Genomic DNA, 14,088 nt, shown 5'->3' on the forward strand with positions numbered 1-14,088 from the left:
TGCACTACGCCCTTGCTCATTGCATTCGTGCCGCACGGGCGACGAGCTCCCTTGCTCGTCGTCGCATGCCCGCATTATACAACACCCCTTAAGGGTAACACGAAGCGTCCATTGCTTCGTGCGTGCAAGTTATATGAACGAATCGCATAAAAATTTAAAATTTATATTTAAAATTAATGACAAATTAATAAATAATATTAATTTCATAATTTTAGGGCGAAAAATCGAAAATTTATTATCCAATTGATTTCCGATTGTTATGGATTCAAGTCTAGGTCATAAAAATTTAAAATTTATCGTAAATTTACAATTTTTATGGTGGTTTTTAATCATAGGTTTCTAATTAAATTACAATTAATTATGAAAATCAAATTAATTCTAAATTATTCTAATTTTCAACAAATTAATCATAATTAATAATTAGATTGCATAATTAACAAGACTAGGCATTCAAACTTGTTAAACATATGCAGTAGGTCAATCAAAAATTCAAGATTTATCAACAAGAATCGCAAATATTTAATTTAACATCTTAAATTTACGAAATTTTGCATTCGAAAAACTAAAACCTTCGAAAAGTCTTAGTTAGGCTTCGAATTTGAGAATTCTGGGTTCGGCAGAAAAATACTATTTTTGTCAAAATCTTAGAATGCCTTTTACATGCGGAATTGACACAAAAATCACTCAATTCGGATGAGTAACGAAGAAACTGCCGAAAAACTGCGTACGTATAATTAAATAAACGCAATTTGCAATTAATTAACAATTACGAAAATTAATCACCCCTTTTAATTCTTGCAAATTTGTAATATTTAACCATGTTCATGCAATTTAGATTATGAAAATAATAAGGGGCTCGTGATACCACTGTTAGGTTATGATACATATGACAATTCATAAATCATGCGGAAAAACCATAAACCCAGGAAAACATATTATTTACACATAATCATTTAGCATAGATTAGATGCATACTCTTTGTTGCGTGCCTTCCCTAGCTGCGCCCGAACCGAACAAGAACAAGTCTTTAGGACTCCAAGTGTCGTCCCTCCGTAGATAGTCCACAGCACGTCCGGATCCGCCTTAAGATTGACCAACTAGAATCGCCCTTAAGGTACTATTATTTTCGGCACTTTATAGGCAAATGTGTGACTGAATTTTTCTCTCAAAAATTCACTTTGAATACTTTGAAACTTGTGTTATAAATTGTGAGCCCTAGCCTCATATTTATAGCGGTATGGAAAGGGAATCGAAATCCTATTCAGATACAAATTAATCAAACCTAGAATCCTACAAGAACTCTAATTTAATTAATTTATCAAATAGAATTTAGGAATTTAATCATTAACCGAACTCTGCATGTTTTAGGAAACGTGCACGAACACAAACACTTGCACACACACGCACGGCAGCCACGATGGGCCCCATGCGTGCGCGCGAGCAGCAACCCACTCAGCGCCCGCGCGCGCTGCGCGCTGCGCGCAGCCTGCTGGGCCTGGCCTTGCGCTGGGCCTGGCGTGGCTGTTTGTGCGGCGCGCTTGGCTTGCTGGGCGATGGCCTGGCTTCGTGCTGGGCCTCGTCCGGCAGGCCTCGTCCGATGCTTATTCGTACGATGCGCTTCCGATTAAATTTTCCGATTCCGGAATTCATTTCCGATACGAACAATATTTAATATTTCCGATTCCGGAATTAATTTCCGTTTCGAACAAATATTTAATATTTCCGTTTCCGGAATTATTTTCCGATTCCGGTAATATTTCCGATTCTGACAATATTTCCGTTTCCGGCAATATTTCCGATTCTGGCAATATTTCCATTTCCGATAATATTTTCCGACACGTACCATGTTTCCGTTTCCGGCAACATCTACGACTTGGATAATATTTATATTTCCGATACGATCCATATTTCCGTTTCCGGCAATATCATCGTTTCCGGAGTATTCATTCCTTGCCTGTGACGATCTTAGCTCCCACTGAAACCAAGATCCGTCGGTTCCGAATATTCATAGATGGAGTATTTAATGCTATTAAATACTTGATCCGTTTACGTACTATTTGTGTGACCCTACGGGTTCAGTCAAGAGTAAGCTGTGGATTAATATCATTAATTCCACTTGAACTAAAGCGGCCTCTAGCTAGGCATTCAGCTCACTTGATCTCACTGAATTATTAACTTGTTAATTAATACTGAACCGCATTTATTAGACTTAACATAGAATGCATACTTGGACCAAGGGCATTATTTCCTTCATTTAGTAGATATGGTTATGTCTACCTAATGAAGTATAAGTCTGAATCCTTTGACAAATTCAAAGAATTTCAGAGTGAAGTAGAGAATCAATTAGGCAAGAAGATTAAAGAACTGCGGTCTGATAGAGGCAGTGAATATCTAGGCTATGAATTTGATGACCATCTGAAAGAATGTGGAATCTTTTCAGAATTGACTCTTCCTGGAACACCTCAATGGAACGGTGTGTCAGAACGGAGGAACATGACCTTGCTAGACATGGTTCGATCAATGATGGGTCAGGCCGAACTTCCAATAGAATTTTGGGGACATGCACTAAACACAGATGCACTCACACTAAATAGAGCTCCGTCTAAAGCTTTCGAAAAGACTCCATATGAGTTATGGTTTGGAAAGCCTCCAAATGTGTCTTTTCTTAATATTTAGGGTTTGTGAAGTATACGTCAAACAATTAATTTCAGACAAACTTCAACCGAAATCTGACAAATATATCCTTTTGGGCTACCCAAAGGAAACAAAGGGGTATTACTTCTACAATACATCTGAGAAGAAGGTGTTTGTTGCTCGAGATGGTATCTTTTTGGAAAGAGATCACATTTCCAAAATGACAAGTGGGAGAAAAGTAGACCTCGAAGAAATTCGAGTAGAACAACAAACTCTAGAGAATGCTCAAGATGACATTCAGGTTGAAACTCAAAGATCTTTAGAAGTATCTGGTGAGAATCAAGAACGAACTAGAAATGTAACGACGTGTAGATCGCAGAGATATAGGTCTCAACCGGAAAGATACTTAGGTATTTTGACGAACGAGAGCCATGAAGTTCTATTGTTGGAAAGCGATGAACCTGTGACTTACAAACAAGCTATGATGAGCCCTAGCTCCAAGCAATGACAAGAAGCCATGCAATCTGAATTAGACTCCATGTTTGAAAACCAAGTTTGGGATTTGGCCGATTTTCCAGATGGCTACCAAGCCATAGGAAGCAAATGGGTTTTCAAACTGAAAAAGGATAAGGATGAGAAACTAGAAGTTTTCAAAGCTAGATTGATTGCAAAAGGTTACAGGAAAGTCCACAGTGTGGATTAGGATGAAACCTTTTAACCAGTTGCAATGCTAAAGTCTATTCGGATAATGTTAGCAATCGCTGCATATTATGATTACGAAACATGGCATATGGATGTCAAAACCGCTTTCTTAAACGGTGTTTTAACAGAAACTGTGTTTATGACACAACATGAGGGTTTTGAGGATACAAAGAATGCTAAAAAGGTATGCAAGCTTAAGAAATCCATTTATGGATTGAAGCAAGCATCAAAGAGCTGGAATATACGTTTTGATGAAGCAGTCAGTGACTTTGGCTTCGTCGAGAACACAGACGAATCTTGTGTATACAAGAAGGTCAGTGGGAGCAAATATGATTTTCTAGTATTATATGTCGACGACATATTACTTATCGGAAATGTCATTCCTATGTTGAACTCTGTCAAGATTTGGCTTGGGAAATGTTTTTCGATGAAGGATCTAGGAGAAGCACAGTACATACTAGGCATCAAGATCTACAGAGATAGATCTAAAAGGATGATTGGACTTAGTCAAAGCACTTATATCAATAAGGTGCTTGAAAGATTCAAGATAGGGTTGCTCACGAGCTCTTTCCATGGTGTAGGCGCACGATAAGGTCTTCTTCTATCGTACACCCACCATTGAAATGGCAAGGAAGAAGAAGAATCAGAAACAGGAAGTTCGTGAGATTAATGAGGAGGCCTTAGCGCTTCTTCATACTGCTTCTTTGCGTCCAATGAACCAACACCAGTTGAGAAATGTCACACACATTAATGGAGGTGAAATGCGAGTACAGCTGGTGATAAGAACTCCATTTCCGTCGCATCCAACTGCTGGACAACCCTCACCAAACACTCAGAAAGCTATTGACGCATACCATGCTGCCATTAACTACTCGCCTTCTTATCAATCGAAAACCAGGGGTATTCACTCCGAGATTCCTAGAGGTATGGAGGAGGGGCAGGGAGGTGGGAGATTAGGTGGGTCTGCGCTTGAAAAGGTGAGAGAGATGGTGCGAAATGTCAATGTGGTGTTGGGATTGACAAACAGTACAGAAACCCTCGAGGATAAAGGGGATCTTGAATCCTCTAAAACAGAGCATGGTCGTAGTCATGGGGAACTTGTAGGTGATGGAGTTAGGCCACAACTGGACCAACAACACAACAATTTGGACCCAAAAGCACCATGGGTGAACTTGTTTCGAGGGGCGCAGCTCACTGGCAAAGGTAACACCCTCTCCTTCATTTCTCCAACAATTTTGGAAGGTAGTCCTGTTTCTATGCTTGATAATGTTGATATTAGCAAAATGGCTGCTATGTGGGATGCTGCTTTGATTATGTATGTTGTTGGTGATAAACCCTCAATAGGTGCAGTGATTAGGTATGTTTCTAAGGAATGGGGCCATGTTGGTAAACCTCACGTGTTCTTACATGATGAGGGTTACTTTGTGGTTAAATTCTGCTCAAGAAAGGATAGAGATGAAGTGTTGGTTGTTGGACCTCACACTTTCTTTGGTAGACCTATGATCACTAAGCCATGGTCTTCAGATTTTAACTTCCAAGAGGAAATACTCAGAGTGATCCCAGTTTGGGTGAAGCTGCCTAACTTGCCTCTGAGTTGTTGGGGGGTATGGACTCACTTAGTCGAATTGGGAGTCTTATATGGGTTCCTTTATTTGCTGATGAGTGCACCTCTAAACAGTTGAGGATTACCTGTAATACCTCGTATTTTTCTGTATTTTATAAATATATTTTATTATATTTATAAAGTATTTTTATGATTTTTAGAATTTAAAACGCATTTAAATGTTATTTAAATGTATTTTATTTAATTAGAATATTTATTAGTTTAACTATTACCAAACAAATTTATTATTTAATGTTGGGAATTTAATTGGGTTTCAAAAGTAAAACGATTTTAAATGAATCTAGCCCAATTCGATTCCGAGTTCAAGTCCAAACAAATTAAACAAGCCCATCCTATGTTTAATGAAGCCCGAAACGGATTCCTAAAGCCTAGCCCATCTTTGAGTTTCCTAAGCCTATAAATATAGGTACTCACCCTCAAAATCGCCCCCTATTATTCATTAAATCTAAAAATAAAACCCTAACCCTAAATTCTTCTTTCTTTCGTCGAACTTATGTTTGGCCGTTTTTCTCCTACTTCCGTTCGTTTTCAGAAAAGGTTTCTTCTTCGAAGTTGTAGATCTCGAAAAGTTCTTGAACTTTGCCCCAAGAATCGATCAATTCCGAGTTGTAGATTAAAGGTTATGAGCGTTCTAAAATCCTGCTGCAGTAATTTACTCCCTCTTTTTCTCTCGCCTCTCACGCAGCTCGACCCGCACAGCACAGGTGCGTGATGTTGATGTGTGTTGTTCTTGTTGTTGCTGTGCGTTGTTGGCCCTCGCCCACACACACTCGTCTCTCTTGCTCGCCCTCTCGTCCCGCGCCAGCGCGCCCCTGCTGTTGCCTTCGTTCTCGCCCGCGCGCGCACATGCACAAGGTGTGTGTGTGTGTGTTTTGTTCGTTCGTTCAATTCTTTCGCCCAATCACATTTAATTCGTGGTTGTTCCGTGCTATAGGCCGTATTGGTATAATTCTCTTCTTCCTTGCCTATTCTATTTTAATTCCGTATTTAAATTATATTACTATTATTTGTTTTGATTAATTAAAATGCTGGGATCGGTTATGAACACCGAATTTGGAGGATTTGTATGTTTGAATTATTGAAGAATGTTTTGAATTGAAATATTATAATTTTTAGATTTGAAATATATATTAAAGCTTCAATTTTTATTAGATTTAATGGTTTTAATTACAAACTATGATTGGAGTTTTAATCTAAGCCTTATGGGCGATTGATTAGCATAATTAGATGATGAATTTAATTATGATAATCAATTATATTTTTCAGAATATTGTAAAGATTTAAAACGCCGACTTTTAATGGTTTTATACATGAAAATAAATTAATTTCATGCTAGGGTTTTAAACGATTGATTGAGACTATTATTTTTATTAATGAACGATTAAGTTCTAATAAATTCAAGTGTTTTAAAACTAAACAAAGTTGCTGGAAATTTAGTAAACATGGATAATAATTAAGTTTCTCCATTGTGTTATAGGAGTTGATTTCTAGTAAGTTGTGATTCGCACAGTGGCCCCCGTACTTAGGTATTCTAGGTACGTACAAGTCTAGGGCCACCACATTATTTGTCAAGGGACATTACGTGATTATTTATTGATGTGAATCATATTACGTAAACTTGGTGAATTCATATTTGATTTGGTGGACAATCATGTGAATTATTATTATTGGAATTATTGAATTGTTGATTGAACAAGCATGTTGGGATTATTATGAGTATGGATTTCATTGTCAATCATGTTGTTCAATATCTATGCATGTATGGTTTGTTTCACATGCAAGGGATCGATTATTTATTGTTATGCTATTGTACGGGATGTCTAGCATACTTTGAGCCAATTATTCGTACCTCGTTGTACTATTTATTTTACCACATGTGAAGGGTTAGCTCACGTAAGCCACCGCACATGTAGGGTTCAGTTGGGAATATTTTGTATGAAATGAATTAGGATTTGTCGTGCAATGGCACAACCCTCATGTTAATGGGCATGATGTGGAATCTCACTTTGGTGAGGAGGAACATGGTAGTAATTTCACAAGTGTCTTGCTTTGTTGATCACAAGTCCTAAAGCATTAAAATAAGATTATTTTGGTTGTTGTTTATTAATTGTATGTGTGTATGTTGTTGAGTCTTGAGTTCGCCTTTAATAAAATATTAATAAACGTAAACTGCAACCACAACAAGTTTCAAAACTCTTGGAACGTATATACCTTGAGTATAAACAATGGGGGGAGACTTGCCGGAAAGCTTGATCTCCTACTAATGATACAAGACATTGTTTCATTTATATAATGCGCAGGAATTCCGTCGGTATGGCCCGACACTCGGTATGGCCCGATTTTATTATTTATTCTTTGGTGTATGGTTGGCTCCCATCACCTTTCCTTTATGGAACATTCTTTTGGCCCGTTCGAAGCTTATTCTAATTAAATTGCGAGTCAAGAGTCGAGTCAAGAGTCGAGTCAAGAGTCGAGTCTTGTATTCATGATTTGTTTGTTAATTATTAAATGGCTTTTGCATGTTGATTAGTACTTAGTGAGTGATGCATGTTTTTAGTTTTGTTTCACTCTAGCCTTGTAAGTATTCAGCTTTTTGCTGACTACGTGCTTTGTGTCTTTTGGTCATGGCCTTTGCCTTAATGACCATATGATGATCCATCATTTTCACTTGCATTGTTGGGGAGTAGAATAATATAGCAGGTTGGTAGATCAAAGTACGATCGAAATCATGTGACTTGGGATGATTGAGAGAGTTGCATGCTTTCGTACTTTTAAAACTATTTATCTATACTTTAATTATGTTTTGGATTTGTTGAATTTTTAATACTTTGGTTTTTGGGCCATTATGGTTCCAATTTGTAGGAGACCTCGATAATTTATTATTTATGTTTTGAAAAGTTAGGTTACATTAAATTCCGCTGCGTAATTCTGGTAATAGCCTTAACCGTTATCACGGTGGCGGTAATACTTTAGTAATTCCTTTATTTTAAGTTGGAAAATGATTTTATAAAAGCAAGGAATTATTAGGGTGTTACATTTCCTTTGCAAGAATTCTAATAGATGTTGATGTTACCAAAGATATTACCAAGTCTGTGCAAATACAGGACTCTGTGGGTAGGACCTTTAACCAGAAAGTGGAGTATGAGTGACTTCCACCATTTTGTAAGCAGTGTAAGATAATTAGACATGATTGTTCAATTAAGACAGGGAAAACAAGATACCAACCTGCAACACATGTTCATCTTGTTCAGAAGAAAGTGGTTAAGGTTTGGAAGCCAAAGAGGACAGTGAGTGTATCTGTACGTACCTGTTACTGATGTTGTTGTTATATCTGAAGAGAACAATCCAGTCTTGATTGCTGCTACCCCTTTGCACCAAGACCAGGAGAGTGGTGCTCAAGATAATGGGTGGAGGTTGGTGTCCAGGAGAAGGAGAGAGTCTGAGAGTTATGATCATGCTTTGGGATTTGCTTAGGTTCCCAAAGTGGTTGATGTAGTGAAGGGATTTTCTTTAGAGGAGGGTGGAGAGGATGAGGGAGAGATCTTGTATCCACCATGATTGTGTGTACCTAGAATGTTAGGGGTCTAAATGATCCGAATAAAGTAGTGGAGGTTAGGAGGTTATTAAATGTAACAAAAATCAATGTGATTGCCTTATTAGAAACTAAAGTAAGAGAAGCTAAAGCTAGTAAGATTCAGAATAAGCTGGGGTCTTGTTGGAAGTGGGAAATGAACTATACCTACTCTCATAAAGGTAGGATTTGGATTGGGTGGAGGCACAGTAAGGTTACTTTTACTATGAATTTAAAATCTGAACATATTATTGATGGTGAGCTTGTTGCTAAAGATTGGAATTTCATTTCTAACTTCACTTCTGTGTATGGTTTGCATACAATTGATCATAGGAGACCACTGTGGTCTAGTTTGGCACAAGTTGGAACAAGTGTGATTCATCCTTGGTTCATCATGGGTGATTTTAATTCAGTAATTCATTCTGGTGATAGAATTCATGGTAGTCAGGTGACTGATGCAGAAACTAGAGACTTTGATGCTTGTATTACTGCAACAGGGCTGATTGAACTTAAAAGTTGTGGCAATTTCTTTTCCTGGAACAGTAAAGGGCAAGGTGATCTAAGAATAAATTCTAGAATAGATTGGGCCTTTGGGTGTGGTAACTGTCACAATAATTTTCCAGATGTTTGTGTGGATTATCTAAATCCTGGTTTATCAAACCACTCCCCTCTTCTTTTGGATTGTAAGGTGGTAAGACAAAGGGGGAGTAGGCCATTTAAGTTTTTTAACTACAAGGCTGATCACCCTGATTTCCATCATATTGTGCAAGAAGGTTGGAGTATTGTTGTTTCTGGAACTACTATGTTCCAAGTGTGGCACAAGTTGAAATTAATCAAGCAGGGTTTGAAAACTCTTCACAAAGAAGAATTTTCTAGATTGGAGGATATAATTGAGAACATTAGGAAGGAGTTGGATGAGGTTCATTCTCAGTTAGCTGCTTCCCCTTGTGATATTGATCTTCAGATGACTGAAAAAGAGTGTACTGCCAACCTAAAAAAGTTTCTTGGCATCCATGAAGGAGCTCTTAAACAAAATCAAGAATTCAGTGGTTGAAAACTGGTGATTCAAACACTAAGTTCTTCTTCACAGCAGCAAAGGAGAGATACTCAAGGAATGGCATATATATCTTTTATGATACCAATGGGAGAAAGCTTGCCATTGCTACAGAGATTAAAGCCTTTTACTATGGTCTTATTGGGTCTGCTGCATACACATTGGAAGGTAATTATGTTACAGTTGTCAGACAAGGGAATCAATTCTCTGCAAGTTCTGCTCAATCTTTAGTTCTTCCTGTCACAAATGTTGAGATTGACATGGCATTGAAAGGGATTGATGGTAACAAGGCACCAGGTTTAGATGGGTTTAACAGTTACTTTTTTAAAGAAACTTGGAGTACTATTAGGGATGATGTTTATTTGGCTGTCAAGGAGTTCTTTTCTACAGGGAAGCTTTTGAAACAAACTAACAATACTGCAGTTACTCTCATTCCAAAGGTCCATAATGCTACAAGTATCAAAGACTTTAAGCCTATTGCCTGTTGCACTATTGTTTACAAGTTGATTTCAAAGATTCTAACTCACATAATGAAGTCAGTAGTTGGTGAAGTGGTGAATGATTCTCAAGCTGGGTTTATTCCTAGTAGGAATATTACTGACAACATCCTTTTGGCCTCTGAATTGGTTAAATGTTATTCTAGGAAATACATCTCTCCTAGATGCATGATTAAAGTGGACCTCAAAAAGGCATATGATTCTCTGAAGTGGCCTTTTCTGAAGGCAATGATGCATGAGTTAGGGTTTCCTGATGTTTTTGTTAGATGGGTTATGGAATGTTTAGGTATTGTCTCCTATTCTATTCTTGTGCATGGCTTTCCTACCTCCCCCATTCCTGCAAAAAAAGTTTTGAGACAAGGGGATCCAACATCCCCCTATATCTTTGCTCTAGGTATGGAACATTTGTCAAGTTGTTTGGATGCTATGAGTTCAGGAAAGGAGTTTAAGTATCATCCAAGGTGTAAGAAGTTGAAGATTACTCATATGATGTTTATTGATGACCTACTCATGTTTGCTAGAGCTGATGTGCCCTCTATTACAACTTTGTTTGGAGCTTTTACCAAATTTTCAACTGCCTCTGGCCTCAGTGCAAATTTGCACAAAAGTGAAGTGTATACAGATGGTGTTTCTGATGATATTTCTAGTCAAACTGCTGCTAGAATTGGTATCTAGAAAGGTGACTTCCCCTTTAGGTATTTAGGGGTACCTTTGAAAACTAGGAAATTGAGCGTTACTGACTGCAAGCCCCTTATTGGGAGAAAATTTGCTAGGATTAAGAGTTGGTCTTCAAGGTTCTTATCCTATGCAGGAAGACTGCAACTAGTCAAGTCAGTGATGCTTGGTATACAGCTATACTGGTGCCAAATTTTTGTAATGCCCAAGAAGGTCATGAAGGAGATTCAAAGAATATGTAGGTGCTTTCTGTGGACAGGTTCAGATTTGGGGTCAAAAAAGGCTCCAGTTGCTTGGGCGCATATGTGTCTCCCCAAGAGTTGTGGTGGTTGGAATCTAAAGGATTTGACAGTTTGGAACAAGGTTGCTGTGTTGAAACATTGATGGGCCCTTTCTATGAAGCAAGACAGATTATGGGTGAAGTGGATCCACACTTATTATGTGAAATAGTTTGACTTTTGGACCATGCCCATTCCCCCTGGGTTAACTTGGTCTTTGAGGAAGATTTGGTAATACAAAGATGTTTTGATGCAAGCAGGTGGGGTGAACCAGTTTGTCAGTGCTGGAAAGTTTAAAATTAGCAAAATGTATAAGCATCTACATGTTGGGGGTGATCAGGTACACTGGAAGAGAATTATTTGTAACAGTAAGGCTAGTCCTAAGGGGACCTTCATCACTTGGTTAGCCTTACAAAACAGATTTCGTACTAAAAATAGGTTGATCAGTTGGGACATCAACATCAGTGGAGACTTTGAATTTTGTCAAGTACATGAGGAAAGGTTGACTCATCTGTTTTTTGAGTGTCAGTACTCAAAGGAGGTTTGGAGTAGAGTTCTTTCTCATTTTGGCATTCAGAGAACTGTACAGGATTGGGATGCAGAAGTTAGCTGGGCAGCTGTCCAAAGTAGAAGTACCAGAACTAAGCAGAGGTTGTATAGTATTTCTTTCATTGAAACCATTTATGCTGTGTGGATTCATAGAAACTCAAGTTTGTTCAGTAGTCATTATGATTCTTTAGAAATAGTTGTAAACAAAATCTTGTTTTGTGTTGCTTGTAGGAACTAGTGTGTGCCTGTAGGGTTGTTTGGTTTTGTTGTAGTGTTCCCAGGATGTTGGGAACTGTGTGTTGGTCCTTGTTGCCTTGGTGTAACCTTTACTTTAGTAATATAATTCAATATTATTTTCGAAAAAAAGGTTCAAGATGAGAGACTCCAAGCGAGGCTACCTACCCATGTCTCATGGAATGACTCTAAGCAAGACTCAGTGCCCAAAAACACTGGATGAGCGTAGACGAATGAGTGGGATTCCATATGCATTATTGATTGGTTCAATAATGTATGCTATGATATGTACACGCCCGGATGTTGCTTACGCACTCAGTGCTACGAGCAGATACTAGTCAGACCAGGATAGGCACATTGGACTACTGCCAAGAATATTCTGAAGTACCTGAAAAGGCACAAAGATGATTTCCTGGTCTATGGTGGAGATGATGAATTAATTGTTAAAGGTTATACGGACGCAAGTTTCCAAACCGACAAAGATTAATTCAGATCACAATCTGGGTTTGTCTTCTGCCTCAACGGAGGTGCAGTAAGCTGGAAAGTGCTAAACAGAGTACCATTGCGAATCCTACAACTGAAGCGGAGTACATCGCTGCACATGAAGTAGCAAAGGAAGCTATTTGGATAAGGAAGTTTATAGGTAAACTTGGTGTAGTCCCTCCCATTAAAGGACAAATAGCTCTATAGTGTGACAATAACGAAGCTATTGCACAGGCAAAGGAGCCTAGACACCACCAAAGAGTCAAGCATGTACTTCGTAGATTTCACCTTCTACAAGAGTTCGTTGAAAGAAAAGAACTTGAGATAAGCAAGATTGGAACTGACGACAACATCTCAAATCCTTTAACTAAACCTCTGCCGCAAGCGAAGCACAACTCGCACACTGCAGTTATGGGAATCAAGCATGTTGGAGAATGACTTTGATGTCCTTAATAAATGTTTTAAAGTTTTAGAGTTTAATACTTTGTAAAACGTTTTGGTTAACCATTCATATAAATGAATTGAATTCCTTTTCCATTTAATTTGTGGTTTATTAAATGACGAGTCCTTTCAATTTGACCATATATTCAAGAAATGTCTATCAAGTGAACTTGAATGTCAAAAGTTGAAAATGGTCCCTGGTCGGAAGTTTTCTATAAAGGTGGACGCATAGAAAACGCTAGACGACTAGAATGCAAGATGACTAGTAGTTCTGTTTCTTGAACTATGTGGACATGGCAATGTCACAATCATTTGCATAGATACTTACTTGAGAAGATTAGTATCGGACAGACCTATGAAACTTTACTGTAAGAGATAAAAATTTGTCATAAGTAAATTTCATTACATTATTAGACACTAATCCTCAATACCTGAGTGATTTGAGATTACTTGTTTGAGAACTGGTTACTTTGACATTGTCAAGCGTCGCACCGTAAAAGGAGACTATAACGGCAACGCTCAGGTAATCACCTATTAAACGAAGTCTAAACTCAAGATCACAAGATTGGGATTGTCCTCCAATAAATCGGGATGAGATGCTGAAAGTTGTACAAGGCCACTCGGAGAGCTAGAAACTGAAAAATGCATGGCCGTGCTTAGATGAATCATAGGCTATGATTATCTGTTTATTTGATCACTTGAACTCTGAAATCGAGAAATACCTCTGGACATAATAAGGATGACTACTCTTACCTTATGTTCATGAGCAAGCATCAAGCGACAAAGGAATTAGGCAATGCACACTTGTCCCTAAGGACAAGTGGGAGACTGAAGGAAATAATGCCCTTGGTCCAAGTATGCATTCAATGCAAGTCAAATGAATGCGGTTCAGTATTCATTAAACAAGTTAATAATTTAGTGAGATCAAGTGAGCTGAATGCCTAGCTAGAGGCCGGTTCAGTGCAAGTGGAATTAATAACATTAATCCACAACTTACTCTTGACTGAACCCGTAGGGTCACACAAATCGTACGTGAACGGATCAAGTATTTAAGTGAATATATTATTCATTAAATACTCTATTTATGAACATTAGGAAACGACGCATCTCGGTTCTTGTGGGAGCTAAAATCGTCAAAAGGCAAAATATAGAATGCTCCGGAAATGATGATATTGCCGAAAACGGAAATATGGATCATGACGGAAATATAAATATTATCCAAGTCGTAGATGTTGCCGGAAACGGAAACATGGGTCGTATCTGAAAATATTATCGGATATAGAAATATTGCCGGAATCGGAAATAAATTCCGGAATCGAAAATATTAAATATTTGTTCGAATCGAA

Source organism: Spinacia oleracea, chromosome 1 (assembly GCF_020520425.1).
Source record: "Spinacia oleracea cultivar Varoflay chromosome 1, BTI_SOV_V1, whole genome shotgun sequence".
NCBI classification, from domain to species: domain Eukaryota; kingdom Viridiplantae; phylum Streptophyta; class Magnoliopsida; order Caryophyllales; family Amaranthaceae; genus Spinacia; species Spinacia oleracea.